Here is a 21147-nt window from a genome sequence, read left to right as displayed (position 1 = left end):
TATGCTTAACTAGTGTTAAATGTGTACGACTTACTATGTATTAGGACATAATACTTACAAAGAAGGTATGTAGTTTAAAAATGGATGTGAGCTTAAGGAAGTCAAAGAAAGTAATATTGGCATATATGTGCTTGGAAGAGCTTTGAAAAAACTGTATGATGTTTGTATTTAGTAAAACATGTAAAAAAAGAGCTAAATTATAAAACACTTTGTCTTTCAAGAATGGATGTTCATGTTACTCTAAAAAGATGAAGATGTTATAAAAGTAAGCATAAGATATACTTTGGCTTCTTAAATATTAGACTTGAAGAGATCGTTTGAAAATCTAGATTTGAGTAGCAGCACCTTGTTTTTCAAAAAAGAGTTGATTTCCTTTTAGAATATCAAATTTGCGATTCAATTCTGGTTATCCTTTTAAAAGAGGGACTACCGTCTCTTTTAAGCTTTTTAGGCTTCAAAATCTTCAAGAAGAATTAGCAAAAACATAGCAAATTAATGTTATAACAGCTTATGATTAGCGAATGGAGGATTATTTACTAACTAACACTTCTTTTAATCCTAGGTTCTTTAAGACTTGCCTATATTGTTCACATGATTTAAGGTATAAATTAAAGCATTCAATCCAATAAGATATTACATACATATGTGAGATGGAAAAATAAGACTGCAACAAAAGTAATGAGGCAGTATATCTAAGGTAGAGAAGCAATAACAGTAAAGGAGTAAAAGAAGAAGATTTGACTCTGGTTTTTTGGGCCTCAAAGAGACAGGCCCAACAATAGCTATAACAGGCAACAACGGACTTCGAACAGCTAGAATATAGCAATGCTAGACTTGGACTTGAATATCTCAAGAACTCAGCAGGCCCAAACAACTGTACATGTTCAAAGAAAAGAGAAAGTCATTAGACACACATTTTGTATATTTAGCCATACATGAAATACATAAGTAAATGACTTGAGCAAAATACAATAAAATAACAATACTCAAATATTATGAGAGGTTATACTAATGTGGCGGTTATGTATGGTAAATAATTTATATTAAAAATCTCTCGTTGTCATTAAACACTAAATCCAAAGTGAATAATGAGTGTCAATAAATAAAAGGCTAAGATTAGTGTTCCACTCAAGGTCAAAGCCCCCTTTTGAATCCCCCGACACTTCAAAGTTCCCAAGGGTCTCAAGGCACAGGGCAATGCTTGTGCCGGGGAGAGTAAACCAACCAAGAGTTAAACTCTACTCCTAAATACCTCTAACCACTAACAACTCATTTTTCATATAGGTTTAAGTGTCAATGAGGCTCTTTCAATGTAAACCAATTATCATAGCAATACAATACCACATATGTATGTACCTCTTTCTGGAGGGTCAAACAGAATACTATAAAGCTACAAGACACCCTATCTGTATTATAGTGATCATATTTACAAACTAAATGGGTGGTCAACACATTAAACAGGTCCAAAGAGATAGGCTTCAAACACATATAGAGGCAGTGGTAATAGCATACTACTGTTGAAGAACCAAACACTTGAGATCAAGGACCTTAAGATATAAAGAGCACATAGTTCATATTTGCAATAGGTTATGAAAACAAATGCTTTTGCCCTAGCAGACTAGTCACAGATCAGCTTAACTCAAGTCGTATCGCTAGCACACATAGGTTAACAATAATATTGAAAACTTCTGAAAGTATTAACAAAGGTTCAGACAAACAGTCATAGTTTCAACCTCTACATATGTTACTAGAGATACGTGTAATGATCCGACCGGCCGTTTTGCTTACTAGATTCATGTTCCCCTAATTAAGACTCCTCGTATATGCTTTTATTGTTGTATGACCTTGGGGGATGGTTGGTTTTAGGTTTGAAAAGGCTCGAGTTGAAATCAGAACACTTAGTTCCTTAATAGTAGCCTATAATGGTTAAGTTTGACTGGAGTCAACATTTTGAGAAAATGGCCTTGGAACTGGGATTTGATGGTTCTAACAAGTTCTTATGATGACTTTGGACTTGGGCGTGTGTTCAAATTGGGTTTCGGATGACCTGGGAGCGTTTCAGTGCTTAATATTGAAAGTTGGCGCATTGAAGGTTTTTCAAGTTCTTTAAGTTTGGTTTGGAGTAGACTTTGGTGTTATCAAGGTCCGATTGGGATTTTGAGCCTGGAAATAGTTCTGTATGGTGATTATGACTTGAACGCAAAATTTTGCATCATTCGCAATTGATTTGATAGGAATCGGATGCGCGAAAGTGTTTCTAGAAGCTCTTGAGTTTCATGATTAAATTCATTCATTTTGGCATCTGATTCGTGATTCTAGATCTAATTTTGGTGTTTCGTATGATGTTTTTTGACTTGTGTGGATGTTTGGTGTGGAGCCCCGAGGGCTCGAGTGAGTTTCGAAATCATTCAAAGGGGTGGAAGGACTTCAGTTCTTCTGGGTTTTTTTTGGTGACTTAGGTATCGCAAATGTGAGGTTTTGTTTGTAATTGCAAGGTGGGCTTCATAATTGTGATGAAGCCTGGGCGAGGGAGGACTCGCATTTGCGAGCTTTTTCTTCGCTTTTATGATCAACCCCACTTTGCGTTTGTGACGATTTTGGTCGCAAATATGACCTGGACAGAAATGATACCACTTCGCAATTGCAATGCTTTTGTCGCAATTACGATCATCGCATTTGTGAATCAGATGTCGCAAATGCGACATCTGCGACTGGTGCAAGAGCTTTTGTTACGGGACTTAGACCTTTATCCTCATATTTTCATTTAGTCTTAGGAGATTTTGTGAGCACTTTAGAGGGGGATTCTCATCAACATCCTAAGGTAAGTAACTCCCACCCATTTTCAAGTTAATTATACGGATTTTAGGTAGATTAAACATGAAAAAATTGTGAAAACTTGGTGGATTTGTGAAAAACCTTAGTTTTGATAAAAATAGGATTTGACCACGAAATTAGTTATAAAACTAAATAAAAATTATATATTTGAGTTCGTGAAGATATGGGTAATATGTATCTTCAAAAATTTTCGAAATATGGGCACGTGGGCCCTTGGACGAATTTTAAGAATCTTCTAATTTGGGTTGGGCTATGACTCTGGAAGCTAAATTATGAATTTTTGAATATGTATTGATTAAATTATTTAACATTTGACTAGTTTCAAATTGTTGTGCATCGACTTGGGGCTTTTAGAGCTGATTAATGGACCAAAAGTGAGCTTGGGAACAAGGTACATCTCTTGTCTAACCTTGTAAGAGGGAATTCATCCTCTTAGGCATATTATTGTTATTTGTTACTTGTATGGGGAGCTTCATAGACACGAGATGACGAGAGTCCGTACATAGCTATATTCCATGATATGTCCAGGTAGACATAGATTCACATCATGCTTTTAATTGTACTGTTGTAATTATCATGCATATTAATTGTTTTGATTAGAGTTGAGACTAGGGAACTAAATTTGCAATTATCGACTTAGCTTTCTTATTTTAGAGAATTTGAGGAATACTTGATAAACTGTGAAAAATCCATGTCTTCTCGTCTCGCAAGTACTTCCGCTAGCGAGGTAAATTTCTCTACTCTAATGGGATCGGGCCATTCGCCTCAACAGTATGATAACATCTCTCTTATGGGATCGAGTCGTTCGCCTCGACAGTACGATTGTAACACCACTCTTATGGGATCGGTCCAATGTCCTTGGCAGTATGATGGTAACACTATTTTAATAGGATCGGGTCGTTCGCCTCGGCAGTACTAAGTACCACTATTCTTATGGGATCGGGCAGTTTGCAGGCGCGTAGCCGATCATTTACGGAGACTTAGTGGTAAGCTGCTTGCCTTGCTACGATCCGCATTACCAGAGTCTCCCTTTATCTTATATCATATTCATGTTATCACTTTCACACAATAGTTTTAGTAGTTTTGTATATTCCCTAGATTGCTCATGTACTTATGATACCGGGTTTTGGAAATTTGTAGCACTTATGTACTATTATACATGTTATTTCTACTACTGCAGAGTATGTACTTATTATATTGGAATTTTGTTTAGAAAGATTGGTCATTGTTGCATGGAATCTAGTTTAAAGTGTTCTCTAAAAAGGGAAACTTCCTTATTATAATTGTTAAATAGAGGTAAATAAATTGTAGTTACACTTGTGGGCTTTCCTAACGGTGGCGTTAGGTGCAGTCACAACCTATTACAGATTTGGGTCGTGATAGATTGGTATCAGAGTTTAGGCTCATATAGGTCTCACGAGTGATGAGCAGGCCTAGTAAAGTCTTGCGGATTGGTGTGGAGACGTCCGTGCTTATCTTCGAGAGGATATAGAGTGTTAGGAAACTTCTCTTTCTTCATCTCCTATTGTGAAGTTGATATTATACTAAGTGTCTTTCTATTGATCTCTGACGTATGGTGAGAATGCATACGACATATGTACTAGATGGCCATGGGGCTGCTTCCCCTATTACTAAAGGCCGAGGGAGGACTCCAGCTCAAGTCAGAGGACGAAGGCAACTAGGGTTGCTCTTATTGTACCACGAGTGGATCTAGTGGAGGATCCTATTATTGGGGAGCATGATGAGGCACCTACAACTATGCCAGCACCAGCAGATTTCATGACAGCGCCAGGATTTCAGAAGGTCATAGGCCATATTTTGCGGTTCATGGACTCTATGGTGCAGGGTGATTTATTTCCAGTGGACCCTGCCACATCTCAGGCGGGAGGGGGAGCACAAACCCCTACCTCTCAAGCTCCAGGGCACGCTATTGCTGTTTATCAGATCCCATGTGCACTATCTGTGGTCGGAGCCTAGCCTACTATTGCAGCAGCTATGCAAAGGTTGTACCAGTCTCAACCGATGATTAGCAGAAGTGGCTGGACATATGGACTAGGCTTCGCCCCCTACCTTTGGGAGTGAGCGATCAGATGACCTCCATGATTTCATTGACTGGTGTAAGGATAGTCTCCGGAACATGGGGATATTGGAGTCCGACGGGGTGGACTTTACCACTTTCCAGTTTGAGGGCAAGGTCCATAGATGGTGGTATGCTTATTTTCTTAGCAGGCCTGCAGGTTCACCTCCGTTGACTTGCGATTAGTTTACACATCTGTTCTTGGAGAAATACATACCACCTTCTGAGAGAGAGGATATTTGGTGTGGGTTTGAGTGGCTCTGTTAGGGTCATATGTCGGTCACCGACTTATCTGGCCATATAACTATCATACTCCCCACAGACGTAGAGATGGTGCTTCTTTTTTCAGGTTGTGGAAATAGCTCGGAGGATTGAGTGTATTCAGAATCGCAGTGGAGAGTATGCATCGATGGACAAGAAGCCTCGGCAATTTGGAGGATTCAGTGGCATCTCACCTGGGGGTAGAAGTCAATTTATGAGGGGTCAGCCCAGCAGGCCCATGCAGTTAGCACCTCCGCCTGCTCGGAGTGCTCCAGTACGACCCTATTTTAGTGCCATTCCAAAGAGTACTTATCGCTCGCCAGCTATTCAGGGTTCTTCCAATAGGTATTCAGGCCATCAGGGTCAGACTTTAGGTTAGCAGTCCACCGTTCTGAGGGGTTATTTCAAATGTGTAGATCTTGGCCAAATGAAGAGGTTTTGCCCCATACTTCGGGGCAAGGCCGAGAAGCAGGACTATCATCCCATGCTTACTGCACCATCTACCACACTGCCCGCCTGGCCAAAGGCAGAGGGCAGGCATCTAGGTGACGTCCTAGAGGTAGAGGCCAGTCAGGTGGAGCTTCGTCTAGATTCTATGCTATCCCTGCCAAGCCAGAGGCAATTGCCTCTGATGTAGTGATCACATGTACTATTTCTGTTTGCCGGAGGGATGCCTCGGTAATATTTGATCCAGAGTCTACATACCCCTATGTGTCATCTCTATTTGCTCATTATTTGGACGTGTCTTGTGAGTCTTTGGGCATTACTGTATATGTGTCCACACCGATGGGTGATTCTGTTGTTGTGGACTAGGTATACTAGTCCTGTGTTGTGACATTTTGTGGGTATGAGACCCGAGCAGATCTTCTATTGCTCTATATGGTTGATTTCGAGGTTATCTTGGGCATGGACTGGTTGTCCCAGTGCCATGCTATTTTTGATTGCCATACGAAGACTATTACCTTGGAAATGCCTGATATTTCCCAGATTAGAGTTGAGGGGTTCATCTGTCGGTACTTCCAACCGGGTTACTTCTTTCTTGAAGGCTCGACACATGGTCGAGAAGGGTTGTTTGGCTTACTTGGCCTTTTTTTGAGATACTACTGTAGATATTCCCGCTTTAGATTTAGTGCTGGTGGTACGAGAGTTTTCTGACATATTTCCTGCTGACCTACCAGGAATGCCACCGGATCAGGATATTGATTTGTTGCATTGATTTAGTGCTAGACACCCAACCTATTTCTACTTCGCTTTAGAGTATGGCTCCTGAAGAGCTGATAGAGTTAAAGGAACAGCTTCAAGAGTTGCTTGAGAAGGGGTTCATTCGACCTAGTGTGTCGCATTGGGTCGCACCTCTCTTCTTTATCTACAAGAAGGATGGGAGTATATGGGTGTGCATTGATCACTGCCAGTGGAACAAAATCACCATAAAAAAAAGTACTCGTTGCCGCGTATTGATGATTTGTTTAACCAGTTATAGTGTGTCAGGGTGTTCTCTAAGATCTACTTAATATTTGGGTATCATCAGCTGAAGATTCATGCTTCGGATATTTTGAAGACGACTTTCTAGACTAGATATGGTCATTATGAGTTTTTGGTGATGTCCTACAACTTAACTAACGCCCCAGTGGCGTTTATGGATTTGATGAACCGAGTGTCCATGCCGTATCGTTATTCATCTGCCATCGTCTTCATTGTCGACATATTGATCTACTCGCGTAGTATGGAGGAGCACGAGAAGCATTTGAGATTAGTGCTTCAGACCTTGCGTGAAAAGAAGCTTTATGCTAAGTTCTCCAAGTGTGAGTTCTGGTTGGATTCCGTGGCTTTATTGGGCATGTTGTATCAGGTGAGGGCATTACGGTGGATCCCAGAAAGATTTAGGCAGTCCAGGGTTGGCCTCGTCCTACTATGGAGACCAAGATCAGGAGTTTCTTGGTGTTAGTCGGGTATTATCATCGATTTATGGAGGGTTTCTCATCTATTACGGTGCCCTTGACTAGATTGACCTATAAGGGTGCTCCATTTAGATGGTTTGATGATTGCAAGGTGAGCTTTCAGAAGCTCAAGTCATCCTTGACACATCACCTATTTTAGTGTTGCCTTGCGATTCAGGGATATATACTGCGTATTGAGATGCTTCACGCATTGGCCACCGTTGTGTATTGATGCAAGATGAGCGAGTTATTACATATTCTTCACATCAGCTAAAGCCTAACGAGAATAATTACCCCATGCATGATTTGGACTTGGCCGCGATAGTTCATGCTCTTAATATCTGGAGGCATTATCTTTATAGGGTGTCCTGTGATATTTACACAAATCATCATAGCTTGCATCATCTGTTCAAAGAAAGGGATCTTAATTTGAGGCAGTACATGTGGCTTGAGTTACTAAAGGATTATGATATTACCATCCTTTATCATCCAGGTAAGGCGAATATGGTTGCGAATGCCTTGAGCTGAAAGATCGAGAGTATGGGTAGTTTGGCATTTATTCCGGCAGAGGAGAGAACTTTGGCTTTGGACAATAAGTCCTTAGCTAATAGACTTGTGAGGTTGGATATATCATAGCCCAGTCAAATTATTGCATATGTCGTGGCTGAGTCTTTATTAGTTTAGTGGATCAAGGCTTGTTAGTACGATGATCTACACTTGTTGGTTCTAAGAGAGACAGTACTATACGTTGGTGCCAAGGAGGTTACTATCGGTGAGTATGGTGTTTTACGGCTCCAAGGTCACCTATGTGTTCTTAATATTGATGGCTTAAGGGAGAAAATTCTACAGGAGGCGCACAGTTCTCGGCATTCTATTCATCCGGGGGCTACGAAGATGTATCGTACCTGAGGCAGCATTATTGGTGGTGGCAGATAAACAAGGACATAGTAGAGTATGTGGCAAGATGTCAAAACTACCAGCAAGTCAAGTATGAGCACCAGAGGCTAGGTGGCCTACTCCAGCAGATGGTTATACCAGAATGGAAGTTGGAGCGCATCACTATGGACTTCGTTGTTGGGTTGCTGCGTACGTTGAGGAAGTTTGATACTATTTGGGTCATTAGACAGGTTGACCAAGTCGGCACACTTTATTCTGGTGGTGACTACTTACTATTCAGAGAGGTTGGCCCAGATTTACATGCAGGAGATTGTCCGATTGTATGGTGTGCCTGTTTCTATCATATCAAATAGAGACCCTCAGTTTACTTCACATTTTTGGAGGGAAGTACAGAGTGAATTGGGTACCCCGAGTAGAGCTCAGCACAACTTTTCATCCGCAGACCGACGGGCAGTCGAAGCGGACAATTTAGATTCTGTAGGATATGCTCAGAGCATGTGTCATTCACTTTGGAGGTCAGTGGGACAGATTCTTGCCCTTGGCCGAGTTTTCTTATAACAACAGTTATCAATCCAGCATCGAGATGGATCCATTTGAGGCTTTATATGGTCGGCGATGTCATTTGCCCATCGGAAGGTTTGATCCCGGTGAGGCTAAGTTATACTGTACTGATTTAGTGAAGGATGCCTCAGAAAAGGTAAAGTTGATTCAGGAACGGCTTCACCTAGCATAGTCCAAACAGAAGAGTTACACAGATCAGAAGGCGCATGATCTATCATTTATGCGGAGAAGGTTCTCTTGAAATTTTTGCCGATGAAGGAAATCATGAGGTTCAGGAAGAAGGGCAAGCTGAGCCCAAGGTTTATTTGCCCATTTAAGGTGTTGAGGCGAGTTGGGGAGGTTGCTTATGAGTTTGTTTTGCCTCCCAGTCTATCGGGAGTTTATCCGATCTTCCATGTGTCTATGCTCCGGCGGTATGATGCCGACAGGTCACTGTCGACACCCTCTTTTTCTCTGACCGTGGGGTCAAAAATCGGGTATACGACATTGGGAGGACAACTCTATCCCCTTTCGAGAATTGGGTTTAGAAGTTGAAGAGTCGCCACCTAATGATTATAGTGCATTAGGACACTTTAAGAAGGGTTTGAGATGAAGAGACCAGATATTAGGGTAAGGGCTAGAAATTATCCTGAAGGGAAAGTGTTAGGCACCCCTCAAGATCTACTAGTGTGGTTCCCGGCCATGTTACAATTGTGACTTTACAAGTAAACAATCAAGGCTCAAATAAGGATTCGCACATAACATTGCGACCAAGTTGAAAATTTTCGAAGGAAAGTAGAGAGGGCAGAAATTCATGAAAAAGAGATTTGAACAGTTTTACAAGAAGAGATGAAAGCAAATAAAGGGAAGGGAGTCCTAAGTTTATAATTAATATGGATTACTTCAATGCAATACCCAGCGATCACTCCTCAGAAGAGGGGTCACACGTGATATTAGCGCATCGGTCATCATATCCATATTCTACCCTTCCCACCCTGTTAAGGTATTTAAACGCGATCAGTCTCATTTACTTATTGCATGCTAGTACCCGTCCCAACCTATCACTCCCGGGGTATCAGGACTTCTAATCCTAAAGGGGAAGGAAAGGGATATAGGCATATATGGAGTTCAAAGGTTAAAATTCTAATTGCGACATACAAAACAAGTAACAAATATAAGCATGAACAAAACAAATAGGTAAGGCTCAAGTAAACCCCTTAATCAAACAAACACTTAGTTTAGCATGTCTTGGCACATACTGATTTGGTCTTTAAATTAAACTTAAACAACGAACGGACTGGTTCAACCCATATGTTTAGATAGAAAGTCTGCATTAGGAAACTTGGATCCAATTGTCAGAAATTAAGGTATTTCAAGAGAGTGATTTAAAAGGTACTGGTTTCAAGAAAAAGTAGTCTAATGTAGAGGAGTTTTGACAAGAAAGTATAGACTGCAGTAAAAATAAAACACAGAAATGGTTGTGAAAGAGTTTCAGAGATAGAAATATCTAAGGAAAGGGTAAGTTGCAACTGTTTTAAAAGACAATTTCAGGGTCTGAGTAAAACATTTAGGCAGAATGTTTAGAAAGAAACTGTTTCAGAAAAAAATGTCGATTTGAGGGACTTAAAAGCATACTGAGTCAAGAGAGTTTTTGTCAAAGAATTAAGACTTCTGAAATCGTTGGTGTATTAAGACGTTAAGGACCAGTTAATAGATCATTATTACTTTAAGCGAATCAGACGAGTTTGATGCAAATCCTATAGGCATGATATCTATTTTGACTTTTAAAACCTGTTATTGAACTTGTAAAAGATGATTGTGTTAATTAACCCTACAGTTTGCCTAATGCATATGCATTCCTTATAGGCATGATCTCTATATGCATTGATTACATGAACGTTAAGTCCTATAGGCATGATTTCTATGTGATTTGTAACACAATGAAGCGTTGACCCTATAAGCATGGTCTCTAAGTGATGTGGAATCAAAACATTGAACAATCTTATAGGCAGGATTTCTAAAAAAAATTAAAATCCTAAAGCATGGTTTCTACCCTTACTGATGCAAGAATGTAAAACCCCTCCCACACCCTTTTACTATATTCCCCAAATTCTTTATACAAATTATTACAGACCAAAAGAAAGAAAATAAATACATTAAAAACTAACAGCTAGATCCGAGCAGCCTAATTCAATCTTAATGTCCAATAATATGTGATTAACCAGTTCCGGATTTCCAAAGCCTTCTCTTTATCCAAAGTGTTTCAAAGTTCCAAAGAATCTCAAGGATTCCCGGCATTGCTTACACTCAGGATACCATTTAGAATTAGAATAGTGCAGTGCGGAATAGCCAGTCCTCAGGCATCCAAGTTCAGTGGGAGATCAAGGGTCCCAAAGCATGGCTTGCAAGAGAGGTGCAGAACTTAGAGCTAGAAGTAAGTGCAAAGTGAAAAGGAATTGGGGAGACATAACAAATGGTGATCATACCCAGCCACAGGCGCAGACTGGCACACCTCTGACCATTTGTTTGGTCAAACAAGTTAGGAGCAGACCCTTGAGAGTCAAACCTAGGTCTGGATGATGATTAGGACACCACCAGACTCAGGTCCAGGCTCAAGCACATAAAGGGGAGAAGGGAGTGGTAATTGATTGAGCTAGGAGGTTCAAAGAACCCAGTTCAGAGTCATAGACAGCAATATCAAAGTGTTGTTATGGCTGGAACTATACTCACATACAAAGGGGAAAAGGGAAAGAGAGTTCAGATAAGAAAAGCACAACAGGGTTGCAGAAATATAGTAAAGAAGAACATAACAGACTAGGAAGTAAACATATAATGAAGAAGCATTATTCAACTAAGAATAACGTACCAGTTGCAAAGTAAGAACAAGCAGAACAATAGAGCAATCACGGCAAGTAAACACAGCAGGAGCAGACTTAAGTTCAGTAGAACACTTGAGAGTTTTAGAGAGAGAGCTCAAAATTGTTTCAGAAAGCACAAAGTAGAAGAAGAGAGTAGAATTTTTTTTATGAAAGAACTCAGTATTCGAATGTGTAAAAGCCTGTGTTTTTGTGCAGAAAAGTCTGTGAAAGCATGTGAAAAACCCTTTCTTTAGTGCAAAAGAGCAGTCCCTTTTATAGTGCAGAAGGTGAGTCAAAAAAAAGGTAAGAGAATAGTTTTGAAATCAAGCACAAGCTGTTTCCCTTTGGTTAAGGGATTTGATTCAAACGGGCAAAATAAATAAGGAAAGGATTTGTTTTAAACAATCTTTTTTGAGGCAGTATAACAGGGCCAAATACACAGAAACCTATTTAAGGAAACAGTTTAGTAGTACACGGTTTAGGTCAAACAAGGAAAGACAATCAATCAACCAGCCCGTAAAATCAGGATTCGAATCTTAGTGTGAATGAATCCAACCAGAAAAAGGTGAGAAGGGTTTAATTTAAAGAAAATCAACAACACACAATCAAAGCTTTTAAAAAAGGAACATAGAATCAATCACAAGCTGGCCAAAGGCCTTTTGAAAGAAGAGAATTTGTCATATAAAAAGCATACAGACATGTAAGACAAGAGAGAGTTGTTGTAAAACTAGCAAGAAATCAGAGTACCCAAGAAGGTTAGGTTCACAGACTCAGAATGAGTCTGAAAGAGAGTCAGGGTTCTGAATGGAACCCTAGTCCAAACACAAAGTCAAGCTTGCCAACCCCCCCCCAAATACTAGGGTTTCTGACTCGAATCAGATGCATAGATGAGAAAACAACAAATAGAACAGGCTCAGTAGTCTCTTTCAGAGACTTATGAGAAACAAACAGAGAGAACAACAAGTTTGAAACACAGGGAATACATTTAGGCAAAGCTTGTCACTCAAACAAGTTCAGAAAAGAAAAAGCGATACGGGTTTAGGAAAATAGTAGATGAAACATGCTTAGGGTTCAAACAAAGTCCAGTAAAGGTAAGCAAGGAGCAAAAGCTCAGTAAAAAATACAGTAGAGGAACATACCAGATAGACATGTAAAGCATGCTTATAGAACCCAGTATAGGGAAGAACAAAACACAAAATAGAAGAACATGCATCGTATGGCAAACATAAGAACACAAGAGAAAAACTCATAAGAACGTGGTACAGACAGATTCACACAAAGAAAATAAGAAGAAGAAGAGTCAGAAGTTATTTTGAGATTTTTTCGAAAAACCTAAATTGAAAGCGAACTAATTTTGAAAAGAAAATTGGGGAAAAGCTTTAAAACGTTGAATATAGCACGGATTCATCACAGATCTAAGTAAATAAAAGAGGAATGAACCTCGAATAGCTTTAAGGTTTCTCTGAGACCCTAGAAATGAGAAGGCTTGGAAGAGGTCTGGTCTTGAGTCTGAGATGGCCATGGCTAGGCTTCTAAAGCTCGAATACGTCGGAGCAAGGCCGGAGAGGCCATAGAACCACAGATCTGAGAAGATCTAAACGAACGTCGTTGAGGTCAAACCTCGAAATCTCGAATACCCATGGCTTAGGAGTGAAGGAAGGTGAGCACAGGTCATCCATGGCCTGAAAAGCCATGGACTCCGGCGAGATAATAATCGGAGAAAACGAGGGAGGCGATTAGGGTTTCGAGTGCTTGAGAGCGTTTTGAGAGAAGAGGTTTCAGAGGCAGCTGTCTAAGAGAAATGAGGGTTAGGGTTGGGGGGTTGGTAGAATTAAAAAGGAAAGGGTCGTTTGTGGTCGTTGATCAAAATGATCAACGGCCTGGATTAAAAGGATTTTCGGGCGGGTTGGATTAAACGGGTCAAGGGGCTGGGTTTGAATGAATTGGGCTGGTCCAATTGAGTTTGAAATTGGGCTGATTTCAGGCTGAAATTGAAATGGAATTTGGGTTATAATTGAAATGAATTGAGGCTACAATTGAAATAGCCAATTTTTCCTTTTATTATTTTATAAAAATAGTAAAAATGTTTTAAAAGCAAATTAAAGGCACTGAGTCAACTAATAATATATAAATATTAATTCAAAAATATTGGGATCAATTTTGTAATTATAAAATGCTATTAAATCTTAAAGAGGCTAGTATTGCAATTATATGCAATTTGGCTTTAAAAATACCAAACGAATTTGTAAAAAAATGTGCAAAAATCATGCTGGATATATTGTGATGTAAATGTGAGAATAGAATAAATTATTCTCCAAAATGGCAAGCTTTGGGAGTAATTATTGGATTTTATGTTGTAAAAATAGGCCATAAATTGGTTTAAAAATCATTAAAATGCCAAAACCTTTTGGTGTGCTTATATATGCACATATATGTTATTTTGGAAGTGTTTTGGGTATAAAAATACATAGGGAAAAATTGGATATCAACAGCTGCCCCTCTTTACCCGAGGAGGATGAAAGGGTTGTCGGGTAAAGACAAGATGGCCAATTTTGACTGGATCGGCGATTGAAAATCGTTTTGACCGAGATATGGATTCGGAGCTGCCTACATATCCCTGGTTTTATCGGAATCAAGCCATGTGTAGTTCAGGAACTATTGACGAAGTGTGTCGAATGGGTATTTTAAAAGAACGGACGCGATGATTAGATTTGGAGTCTGACAGACTGCGGAGAACCGGAGCGGGATCGCTCCTGCTGAGATGGTCGTTTGCTAGCCGGTGTACCTACAAGTGAGCAATGTAGCATGTATTGTGCATAATTTAAACATGATGCAAGTTCCCATTGGACCATGAATGTTGTCTTTGGACGGTTAGGATGACGTCCTCATACTATGATGTCCTGGGCCGTGAAGAGCATAAAAAAATAGAAAACAATTTGCAGGCCATGAAATGGTATTCTCGGGCTATGCAGATGGTGCCTCCGAACTATGACGCCTTTGAATAAGTTGGCGATCTTTCAGCCCATGAAAAGGTGGTAATCTTTCAGCCAAATGAATGCAAAGGGTGGCAATCTTTCAGCCAGAGCGAAAATTTAAATGCAGATGGTGATATTGCAGCCATTCAAAATAAAGTGGCGATATTTCAGCCATGCAGGATGGAGACAAAGCTTAGTCTCGAAAGGCAGATAAGTAGCCTTTTGCATGATGGAGGTAGAGCCTAACCTCGGAAGGTAGATAGGTAGCCTTATGCAAAATATAGATGGAGACAGTGCTTAGTCTCGAAAGGCAGAGAAGTAGCCTTATGCAGGATGGAGGTAGAGTTTAACCTCGGAAGGCAGATAGGTAGCCTTATGCAAAAATGCAGATGGAGACAATGCTTAGTCTCGAAAGGCAGATAAGTAGCCTTATGCAATGCAAAGATATGCAGATGGAGGTAGAGCTTAACCTCGAAAGGCAGAAAGGTAGCCTTATGCAAAATGCAGGAAATGTGGATGGAGACAGAGCTTAGTCTCGGAAGGCAGAAAAGTAGCCTTATGCAAAATGCAGATGGAGGTAGAGCTTAACCTCGGAAAGCAGAAAAGTAGCCTTATGCAAAATGCAGATGGAGGTAGAGCTTAACCTCAGAAGGCAGAAAAGTAGCCTTATGCAAAATGCAGATGGAGGTAGAGCTTAACCTCGGAAGGCAGAAAAGTATCCTTATGCAGTGCAAGAATGTAAAAGGATGATCAGTAGTAAGATCTCTTAGCTGATAGCCGATTACGACAATATGACTGCTGGGGAGATTGGGTACGGATAGCAATTGCGGGCAAGTGATGATTCTGAGAAGTTGCATTCTTGGGAAAGTATGCGTACATAAATATACCTGATGATATTGCAAGTCTAGTGCTTGCATCCAAAGAAAATTGTGAGTTCTGTGAGGGGAAAGGTTAGTTCGTCTTCCCCGGGCTCTTGACGTTGTGTGTCATTGGGGTAGCGTCACTAAACAACAGCAATTCGGATAATAGTTATGCATGATTTAGCAAATATAACGTATATAATCGAAAATAGTTTTCTTTAGATGAACCAACGACTGCGACGTAGTTCAGGACATTCCAACCTCTTTTCTCCAGAATTTTGAGGGTCCTCCTCAAAATTTCGCCCCAGTTTGCTGAGCGGACATTTCTGACGGCTATGCTAAATGACTAAAAAACATCTTTGGGATTTTGAGGGTTCTCCTCAAAATTCTGCCCCAGTTTGCTAGGCTGGCGCTTCTGGCGATGCATGAACTAAAATTAACTTCGGAATTTTGAGGGCCCTCTTCAAAATTCTGCCCCGGCTCCAATAGCGGGGGAAAATGGAATTTTTATTAAATTATGACCGAACCCATAGGGCTGCCTACGTATCCCCTCTTAAACGGGAATCAGGTCAGGCGTAGTTCAAATTAAATCATTAAGGGAATCATAAGTGGTTACACATAATATCGTTTCACTGCATCTGAATTGATTGGCTTCGGCCAGACTTCTCCATCCATCTCCGCAAGAATAAGGGCTCCTCCAGTTAGAACCCGGTGAACCATGTACGGACCCTGCCAATTAGGAGAGAACTTCCCCTTAGCTTCATCTTGATGTGGGAAGATTTTCTTCAACACCAGTTGCCCCGGTGTAAACTTCCTTGGCTTAACCCTTTTGTTGAAGGCTCTGGATATTCTGTTCTGATATAACTGACCGTGGCAAACCGCATTCATCCTTTTCCCATCTATAAGGGCTAATTGCTCGTAGTGACCTTTTACCCATTCTGCATCATCAAATTCTACTTCTTGTATGATCCTTAAGGAGGGGATTTCTACCTCGGCGGGGATGACCGCCTCTGTACCATAAACCAGCATGGAGGGAGTTGCTCCGGTCGATGTGCAGACTATAGTACGGTATCCCAATAAGGCGAATGATAACTTCTCATGCCATTGTTTGTGCCTTTCGACCATCTTCCTTAGTATCTTCTTGATATTTTTGTTGGCTGCTTCCACAGCTCCATTCATCTGAGGCCTGTAGGCTGTGGAGTTCTTGTGTTTGATCTTGAAAGTTTCACACATTACTTTCATCAAGTCGCTGTTGAGATTGGAACCATTATCGGTGATGATTGATTCCGGAACCCCGAACTGACAAACAATGCAGTCGCGGACGAAACCCGCCACAACCTTCTTAGTGACCGCCGTGTATGATGCTGCTTCGACCCATTTGGTAAAATAATCGATTGCCACTAGGATGAACCTGTGCCCATTTGATGCGGCAGGCTTGATAGGTCCGATAACATCCATTCCCCAAGCGGCGAATGGCCATGGTGAGTTGGCCGTAGTAAGCTCGTTTGGAGGTGCCTTTATCATATCTGCATGTATCTGACAGCGATGACATTTGCGAACATACTGGATACAGTCTGTTTCCATTGTCATCCAGAAATACCCTGCTCGGAGTATCTTTTTTTCTAAGACAAAACCATTCATGTGCGGCCCGCATATCCCTGCATGCACCTCGTCCAATAGCCTGGATGCTTCTTTTGCTTCGACACACCTTAGTAGACCCAAATCAGGAGTCCTCTTGTACAAGATTCCTCCACTGTGAAAGAAGCTGTTGGATAGCCTACGAAGTATACGCTTCTGAGTAGCGTTGGCAAGTCCTAGATATTCCCATGTTGTCAAGTACTCCTTGATGTCATGGAACCATGGTTTTCCATCTGCTTCTTCCTCAATGTGGGCACAATAAGCTGGCTGATCATGAATCTTTACTGGGATGGGATCAATGAAATTTGTATATGGATGCTGGATCATGGACAATAAAGTAGCTAATGCATCAGCAAACTCGTTCTGGACTCTGGGGACGTGCTGAAATTCTGTCTTTGTGAACCTTTTCCTCAACCCCTGTATATTATGCAAGTAGGGAAGTATCTTAGAGTTCTTGGTTGCCCACTCTCCTCGAACCTGGTGTATGAGCAAGTCTGAATCCCCGATCACTAGCAACTTCTGAACGTTCATGTCAATAGCCATTTTGAGCCCCAAGATGCAGGCTTCATATTCGGCCATATTATTGGTGCAAGGGAACCTGAGCTTGGCGGATACCGGGTAGTGCTGGCCGGTTTCTGATACTAAGACTGCTCCTATGCCAACTCCTTTGAAATTTGCAGCTCCGTCGAAAAACAACCTCCAACCATCATAGGATTCTGCAATATCTTCTCCTATGAAAGATACCTCTTCATCGGGAAAATACGTTTTTAGGGGCTCATATTCTCCGTCTACGGGATTCTCGCCGAGATGGTCTGCCAAGGCTTGCCCTTTGATTGCTTTCTGGATCACGTAAACAATGTCAAATTCACTTAGCAGGATCTACCACTTGGCGAGCTTGCCAGTGGGCATGGGCTTTTGGAAGATATACTTCAGAGGGTCCATTCTGGATATGAGATAAGTAGTGTAAGCACAGAAGTAATGCCTCAACTTCTGCATGACCCAAGTTAGAGCACAACAAGTGCATTTTAAAAGAGAATATCGGGCCTCGTACGGTGTGAACTTCTTACTGAGATAGTAAATGGCTTGCTCTTTTCTCCCTGTTTCATCATGTTGTCCTAAAACACAACTGAATACTCTATCCAATACCGCAAGGTAAAGCAATAGGGGTCTTCCTAGCTCAGCGGAACCAAGACCGGCGGCGTTGATAGGTATTCCTTGATTCTGTCAAAAGCTTTCTGACAATCATCAGTCCATTTGGTAGCAGCGTCCTTCTTCAACATTTGGAAGATAGGTTCACAAATGACTGTGGATTGAGCTATGAACCGGCTGATATAGTTGAGTCTTCCCAGGAAACTCATCACGTCCTTCTTGTTCTTTGGCGGCGGCAATTCTTGGATAGCTTTGACCTTTGATGGATCCAATTCTATTCCTCAATGACTCACGATGAAACCCAATAATTTTCCAGTAGGAACCCCGAATGCACACTTGGCAGGATTCAGTTTCAGATTGTATCTCCTCAGTCTGTTGAAGAAATTTCTTAGATCTACCATGTGATCCCTGGCTTTCTTGGATTTGATGATGACGTCATCCACATATACCTCGATCTCCTTGTGTATCATGTCATGAAAGATGGTAGTCATGGCTCTTATGTAGGTGGCGCTAGCGTTCTTCAAACCGAATGGCATCATTTTGTAATAGTACATTCCCCAAGGCGTGATGAATGCCATTTTCTCTACATCTTCCTCATCCATACATATCTGATGATACCCAGCGAAACAATCAACAAAAGACTGCAACTCATGCTTGGCGCAGTTATCGATAAGAATGTGTATGTTAGGCAAGGGGAAGTCGTCTTTGGGGATGGCCTGATTAAGATCCCGGTAGTCAACACAAACTCTAAATTTCCCATCCTTTTTTGGCACTGGCACGATGTTGGCTAACCATGTTGGATACTCTACTACCCTGAGAACCTTGGCTTTGACTTGCTTGGTAACCTCTTCTTTGATTTTCAAACTCATGTCGGGTTTGAATTTCCTGAGCTTCTGCTTTACCGGTGGGCATGTTGGATCTGTTGGCAGTTTGTGAGCTACAATGCATGTGCTGAGACCAGTCATATCATCATATGACCAGGCGAATATGTCTTCATATTCCTTTAGGAACTCCTTGTACTCTTTCTTTTCTGATGGTGACAGGTGAACACTGATGCGCATTTCTTTGACATTCTCTGCATCTCCCAGATTAACGACCTCAGTTTCATCCAAGTTAGACTTAGGCCTATTTTCAAAATTCTTAACTCCTCTAACGACCTCTTCTGGTATATCATCCCCTTCTGAGTCCATATTTATTTGTTGCGTTGTCTCGTTGCAAGTCACAATCGTTGGTTCATCATCAAGGCAAGTAATAGTAATGTTGTGTAAAATAAAGTGAATAATAATAAGAGCGAGATATATAATAAACTAAAATGCTTCGATTAGATTCATAATTGTTTTGAGTATCAGAGCTCTTTTCAGAATTAAAGACAATGCAGAAATAAAATCAGCTAGTAAAAAGTAAAATGTGATGCATGGTGCTTTTGTTTAGCCTTGCTACCCCGAAGCTTTCCGGGCCATGGTGGTTCTGATTGACCAATTGTTGAGGCGCTCTCCTCGGTTCACAACTTGTATAGAAGGGTCTTCCTCCCCTTCCTCCTCGAAAATAACACTGCAATCTATATCATCATCCTCCAGGAACAGATTCTTCACGGCTGCCAATGCTTCATCTTCCTCCGACCCATATATAGTATTTGCCGGCTGGAAAGTCTGCTCCAGGTGAGTTATCGGGTTCTCCAGTGGGTAGTAGGGATCACACCATGGTGGCGACCAGTGATTGAACTCCTCCCAAGTGTACTCATACCCCAAACCAAATGTAGTGTCATGTTTCTTCAGCTTGATGGGTTTGGCGATTCCCTGGAGGTTTTTGCCGACTCCCTTTCCAGGTTCGTATCCACACCAATTCAGGATACTTTCAATCTTGTTATCCCACCATTTATCATTATCTACAGCGTTGACTCTTTCAATGTGGTGGTATGTTTCTCCGCCTATTCTCCTTCTGCCTCCAATCATCGGGATGGTCTAGCGACTATATATGGGGTTGCTACCATCGCCATGAATGATCACCTCTTGGTGATTACATTCGAACTTCACTGCCTGATGCAGGGTCGATGCTACAGCTCCAGTGGCATGGATCCATGGTCGTCCCAACAGCAAATTGTAAGATGCTTGGACATCTATCACTTGAAAGTCAACGTCAAACCAGGTTGGCCCCATTTGCAAGCATAGGCTGATCTCTCCGATAGTAGACCTTTGGGACCTATCGAAGGCTTTGACATTGATGGCCCCATATTTGATCTCGTGCAGGCTCTTTCCAAATGTTCTGAGAGTTATTAATGGACAGATGTTGAGGCTGGAGCCTCCATCGATCAAGACTCTAGTGATGAAGTAATCCTCGCATTGCACGGTGATGTGTAGGACCATGTTGTGACTCAGTCCTTCCGACGGCAGTTCATCTTCGTGGAAGGTGATTTTGTGGCTTTCCAGTATTTGTCCTACCATATTTGCCATTTCGCCCCCAGTTATGTTGCTAGGCACATAAGCTTCGCTCAATATCTTCATCAAGGCATTTTTGTGTGCGTCAGAGCTCTGTAGGAGAGCTAGGATGGAGATCTGACTGGTGTTTTGTTCAACTATTCCACGACCGAATACTCCTTAGCTTGTATTTTCCTCCAAAGATCATCGGGACCAGTTTCAGTAGTTCGTCCCGAGGCTTGCTTACTGGACTCAGCTAGGGGCTCTGGAGTGTAAACCCTACTTGTTCTGGTCATACCCTGCGCAGCAATTGCTTCTCCTGTCTTGGTGTTTCCTTTTCTCCTTGCTTCAGCTGTATAATCCCATGGTATGGCATTTGAGTGGAACGGTGTTACGTCTGACATTGCTACGGGAATGGGTGCCCTCGGGGGTAACACAGCAACTTCAAAGGGTACAGGTGCCTTTGGAACTCCAAACTCAACCTCAATTGGCCCGGCCACCTTCGTAGAAGAAGATGCTTCAAATTCGAGAGGTATAGACATGTTTACTTCATCGTCCCTGGAGGGCTGGTTCTGCACAACAATCGAGTTAAGTGTAACTACTGGTTTCTTTGGCTCATCATCCTCAACAATCAGTCCTATCGATCCCTTGGGGTCCCAGTCATCTTCGATCTCGATCATGTGAATGTCCCCACCTCTGTGATCAG

This window comes from Nicotiana sylvestris, chromosome 7, assembly GCF_000393655.2.
Source record: "Nicotiana sylvestris chromosome 7, ASM39365v2, whole genome shotgun sequence".
In the NCBI taxonomy this organism is placed as follows: Eukaryota; Viridiplantae; Streptophyta; class Magnoliopsida; order Solanales; family Solanaceae; genus Nicotiana; species Nicotiana sylvestris.
Note: the sequence above shows the minus strand (reverse complement) of the source record.